The 6,000-nt window shown below is 39.1% G+C and overlaps 1 protein-coding gene across 1 annotated transcript in view; it reads left to right on the forward strand.

The window, feature by feature from the left end:
• Positions 1 to 6,000, forward strand: part of WDFY2 (WD repeat and FYVE domain containing 2) — a 161,069-nt gene that overhangs the window by 1,685 nt on the left and 153,384 nt on the right. The gene's annotated exons all lie outside the window — the stretch shown is intronic.

Genomic DNA, 6,000 nt, shown 5'->3' on the forward strand with positions numbered 1-6,000 from the left:
CTTAACTATAGTAGTTGTGGTCATTTGGAACGGTCACTTTGATAATATGTATAAGCTATTCTAAAAAATGTAACACTATACAGGTATATGACAAAGGGCTTTTACAGTAATTAGGTTTTCTTAATAGAAGTTCAAATAATACAGAGATAGAGAATATTCTTCCTTGGTGACTCCGAAAATTGCAGAGGTAAAGCAACAAAGTATTCATTACTGTTTATATAGTCATTTCAGCACCTGGCATATAGTGTGGTCCCTAAAATTTTGCTTGACAGGTCTGTCCATATCTCTGGTTCTTCCTAATATAACTGGAATGAGTAATTAATGACACGTTCTTGTCTATATCATGCTGGATACAAATGGTGCCTGATTCACTTCCTATGCAGATCCAATGGAAAACAGTGTAAACATACACCAATGACAAGCAGTCTGCAATGAACAGAAGAAATTCATGGCTGATGTGGGACACATGGATGTAGGAGCCTTTTGAAATTCACAGAGAAGTCTTATGCAAGAGTTTAATTTTTCTATAGAAGGAAAATTCGATTTAAAAAGACTGCTTATGGACCTAGAACTTCTTTGCACATAATTTTTTTGATGGAATATAGCCCCAAAATTATTATTGAAGGAATATATTGGTAGATGTCACTTTCCCAGTTTGTAACTACTGGCGATGGAACTGACCAATTCCTAACTGCTGTAGAAAATTGGTAAGTTCATTGAATCGGTTAAGAGAAGGAGAAAAGTAGTTAAACTTACATTTCCACTGCATTTACTTAGAAGGAAACAGCTTTACTGGAGTATATTTCAAAGTATTTGGAGAAGCTGAAGTAGTGTATATGAAAGAAACTGAAGAGTAAATTTTATTTGATTATAGGACAGAAGAAATGTTTAGCTATATTTTAGCCTAATTTTCACTTTCCTAGTTTACAATGGAAAGATATAAATCATATTACAGTTACTGTTAAATAAATAAGACCCACACATAAGTCTAGGATTACTCTTTATATATATTTTATTATTACTCAGGTTGACAAGTCTGTGTTCTTTGGATCATACATTAACTGTGGAAATAACTTTGTTATTCAGAGCTCAGTTTCAGTTAGAGCTTTTATTAAGATAATTGATCTGTATTCTTGCTTTCTACAATCCAGTATTGATGTCACTTGATATAATGCTAAAGATATGAAAATGGAATATTGATTTTAATCATGGCCTACAAAGCCATTACTATGAACTGTTTTCTGCTAGAAACTAATAATCGTTATTTCTGAACTGTAAAGTTAAGCCACAAATAATGTCCCGTACCTGAATGATGGTTCTTAGGAAGCCCTGGTTTCTTTTTTTGACCTAATAACTCCTTTATTGCCTTAATCTGTACCTTGGAAAGCACTTCACATTTGCTGTTTTTTATTTTTTGAGTTAGTCTCACTCTGTTGCCTAGGTTGGAGTGCAGTGGCACTATCATGGCTTACTGCAGCCTCCAACTCCTGAACTCAAGTAATCCTCCTCCTGAGTATAGCTGGGACTATAGGCACATGCCTTCATGCCCGGCTAATTTTTTGATTTTTTAAATTAGAGACAGGTCTTGCTATGCTGCCCGGGCTGGTCTTGAACTCCTGGGCTCAAGCAAGCCTCCCTCTTTGCCTCCCATAGTGCTGGGATTGCAGGTGTATGTCACAGTGCCCGGCCCACATTTTCTGTTATAAACAGTATATACTTCATGTCCATTTTATCTTCTCATCTGTGAGTTTCCTTTGAAGGTTTATGTGTCTTATTCATTGTATTGCTTTTAGGGCCTGACATAGTGCCTGGCACACAGTAGGCCCTCAGTAAACACTTGTTGTATCAGTGACTGTTCCTATAAACAACATCTTAACTATTGTAGATATTTAGTTGATATTTGTTGAATGAATTAGATGATGACCTTTGAAAGCCTTATGTGTACAAATATACACTTGGAAAAGTATTGGACTGGGTGGCCTTTAGAGTGCCTCAGAACGCTATAAGTTCGTGCATTGCTTCATTCATTCCATCAACAAACATTTGAGTTCTTACAGTCACGTGTATACATGTCAGTGATGAAAATAATACAGTCCTTTTCCGATGCTCACAATTTATTGGGGTGAGATCTTAGGAGAATTTTGTTTAATGAAACAGAACTACTACTTTCAAGATTTAGTATTGAAAAGAGAATTGTCACATGGGGAAGAATGGCTGAATTCCACAATCCTTATTGGCCCCTAAAATTTACCTTCCTTTGGTGGATTCTTTCTCTTGTATTATCGTTTTTACCCTCAAACTGGTCTCATAGTGAGCTGATAATATTCAAGTCTTCAAACCCAAGAATGGAAGAAAACTCTTGCCTTCAAGTTTACTTTAGCACAGTTAAGAGAAACTAGACCTTCACTTGCAATCAAAGGAGGAAATATAAGAAATATAAAAAGAGTATGATTTGTAAGTAAAGATTTCTGCTGCTGCCATAATATAAAGCCTGTTCCAGGAACTCACCGGCGTTGTTTTGAGTCTGTCTTTACTTTGGTTCTGTCACCAAAGGACACAGCAAACTTCTTGTTCCTCTTTTCCCAGCTTCTGTTTGGACTGGCCTTTCTGACTGAATACCATTTTAGCATTCCTTGCTTAAGAGCCTCTACAGACATCTCTGCTCAATTTAGCTAAATACTTATGTTTAGTCTGCAGCTTAGCAGGGCTCCTTTGTTTAGTGGCAGCCTCTTCAAGTTTTACTTGTCTGAATATACATATTCATAATTATATATTTGCACATATTCGTTTCTAGTAAGGTCTTTCACTAGGCCCAGTGAATATGATTCACTCCAGAAATCATTCTGTTCTGGAGTCAGCAGGTACTAACATTGTCCTCTGGTGTTGCCAGCGAATCTCTTCTGCTTAGGTGGTTAGAGAAGAAGACTAACAATCTCTTTTCCAAAGAGGAAAGGGCATTTTAGGTAGAGGGTGAGAGAAAACCTCCGTCCACTGGGAAGCACTGGAATGTCTCTGTTAAGGATAGACTCTGGAGCCGTCGGCCTGAGTTCAAAATTCAGCTCCAAGTTTCCACACATTTTGACGAATCAGAAAATTGGTATCTCCAGGGGGAGTAATTAGGACAGCAAAAATTACTGAACCCTTTGGGTGGAAGAATTCAGGCCTCTTTCTGGATAAAAAGGCCTGTGTGTGGTGGTGGGATGTAGGGAGGAGGCTATGGGAGAGAGCTGTACGGAGGGAAGGAAGGTGCTGGAGAGAGGATTGGGGGAGCTGCTTTCTTACATTCTGATTTTATTCAGGACCCATTTATGGAGTACAGTTAGCTGTCTTCCCGGTAAGCCCTGAGGGAGAGCCCTTGCAATTGATTGGTAAGAGTGGGGTCAGATATTTTATCAGGAAATCTTATGTCCAAAGCCCAGCACAAAGAGGATATGCAATATATGTTCCTTAAATGAATTAAGCAATAGCTGGTGATCACCTATTTGAATTGGAATGGGCCTCAGGTGTTGTAATTTTCCCTGAGCAAAGGTCATTGAAGCCCCAGAGAAATTTAGCTGCCAGCTTTAGGCCAAGGTAACAATACCACCTGGAGTGGGAGTGGGAATGGTCTGGGACAAAAGAGGGATTGGGATTTTTTAAATCTAGAGGGGCTTCCCCCCCAACTCTAAATTATGTAAATCTATTTTTTTTTTTGAGTTGTAGTCTCACTCTGTTGCCCAGGCTGGAGTGCGGTGGCAAGCTTGCGGCCATTGCAGCCTCGACCTGCTGGATTCAGGCGATCCTTCTGTCTCAGCCTTCCAAGTAACTGGAACTACAGGTACGCACCACCATGCCCGGCTAAATTTTTTTATTTATTGTAGAGATGAGACCTTGCCAAGTTGACCAGGCTGGTCTTGAACCCCTGGGCTCAGGCAGTCCTCTAGCCTCTGCCTCCCGAAGTGCTGAAATTACAGTCATGAGCCAACGTGCCTGGCTTGAATTATGTAATTCTAAATGGCCATAACTACTTGACTGTTTCTTGAAAAAATATATTAAAATTTCATTTCATCTTATAAATCCTCATAGTGCATTTACCATTTGTTGTTTTCATTGTGAAAGTGCATTGTCAGTTCTCTGCTTCAACAATTAGTTTCACTAATAATTAGACCTTGTCTCAGTTCAGTTGAGCTCTGGATAGAGTTTTATGTACCATGTATTTTATAACATTTACATAAATTTAAACAAATACAGTTTGGGCATGGTGGCCCCTTCCTGTAATCCCAGCACTTTAGTAAACCAAGGCAGGAGGAGTGTTTGAATGGAATTTGAGAGTTCAAGACCAGTGTGGGCAACATAGTGAGATTCTCATCTCTACAATAAATGCATAAAAAATTAGTTGGGCATCTTGGTGCACGTCTGTAGTTCCAACTACTCAGGAGATTGAGGCGGGAGAATCTCTTGATCTCAGGAGTTAGAGGCTGCAGTGAGCTCTGATTGGTCCACTGCATCGATGACAGCTAGATGCATATCAAAACAAAAACAAAACTACATCTTAAAAAAATACAGATGAAAGTTTTACAGTGCAAACATAGTTCTGAAAGTTGAGGACTTCTTTTTTTAAAATTTTATTATAAGGATGTAGGGTACAGTTCAGAGTTAGGTATACAAACGTTGATTATGCAGGTACCCTTGTTGATGAGGTATGCCCCTCCCTCCCCTAGCAGTTTCCCTCAACTGCCAATCCACCTGAAAGTTGAGAACTTCTTAGAGTGATGGAGTGAGGTCTCTAAAGTCAGCAAACTTAGAACCTGTCTAAATTAATTTTTGAGTATGTGAAATCTCTATATAATGGCAAAAAACTAATAAAACTTTCAACTGTGCATTTGAGAGTCATCACTTGGTGGTAATAATTACTTGTTTTGAGGTCCCAAGGAGGAATTTGTCCTGTGATATTGTTGAAAATTGGACCTTTACTTTGAATTTAAAGCATTTGCTGGCAATCTTCATGCCAGCAAATCTGTCTGGAAACAGGCCGTGTCTCTGTCTCTAAAGGTCAGAAACAGACTGACTTTTAAAGGAAAGATCACTATGGGGATGGTGAGCCTTAGTTTTATGCCTGAAACTCCTGGCACTTCTGAATTTCCTACTTTTACGTTGTTAAAGCAGATTCTGCCCAGGGCCTCACAAATCTTAATCGGTGTACCGTCACTCGGGGATTGCGACACTGGACAATGTTAGAGTGACAATTCTGACATTTCTAAAATGAGTGATTTTCAGGTCATGAAATTCTGATCAGCTGTCTTATACTTCAAGTGTTATTAAACCTACTTTGGAAAAGAAAAGTAAGTAAAAATAATGGGATGTAAATAGCCGGAAGAAACTTTAGAGCAATGATCTTTTTCCAAACTTAAAAAACAGCGTCTTTCTGGCTGTCTGTTTTCACTTTGCATTTGGCTTTGAAACACGTTTTTTTTTTCCTGTTGTTGTTATGAATCATCTTGATGTTATTAAAAATAACAGTTTGGGGGAAATCTAAACTCTCTGTGATGTTTAGAAATCACTAAGTAAATTGTGATTTAAGACTGTGGCACAAGTAGTGGTCCGTCTATCTGTAGCACTAAACTAAATTATATAAAGTATATACTTACCTGAGAAAGGGAATGGCCATCAGGCCAAGCTTTTCTTCCCAGCTACAGTATCAGAATAGAAAGAGTTCAGAAGGAGGCAACATGAATAGGTCTCCCAAGGAGAATGCTACAGTCAACCTAGAAATCCCTAACACAGAAGAAAGTAACTTCCCCTGTGCTGCTTCAGCAAGCAGTCTTTTTTTTTTTTGAGTTGGAGTCTCACTCTGTCGCCCAGACTGGAGTGCAGTGGCCGCTCCTGGCCACTGCAGCCTCGACCTGCTGGGCTCTGGTGATCCTTCCGCCTTAGCCTTCCAAGTATCTGGAACTACAGGCACATGCTACCACGCCCGGCTAATTTTTTGATTTATTGTAGAGATGAGGTCTCGCCTGCCCA

Source organism: Carlito syrichta, unplaced genomic scaffold, assembly GCF_000164805.1.
Source record: "Carlito syrichta isolate Samal-C Ts95f unplaced genomic scaffold, Tarsius_syrichta-2.0.1 Scaffold308842, whole genome shotgun sequence".
NCBI classification, from domain to species: domain Eukaryota; kingdom Metazoa; phylum Chordata; class Mammalia; order Primates; family Tarsiidae; genus Carlito; species Carlito syrichta.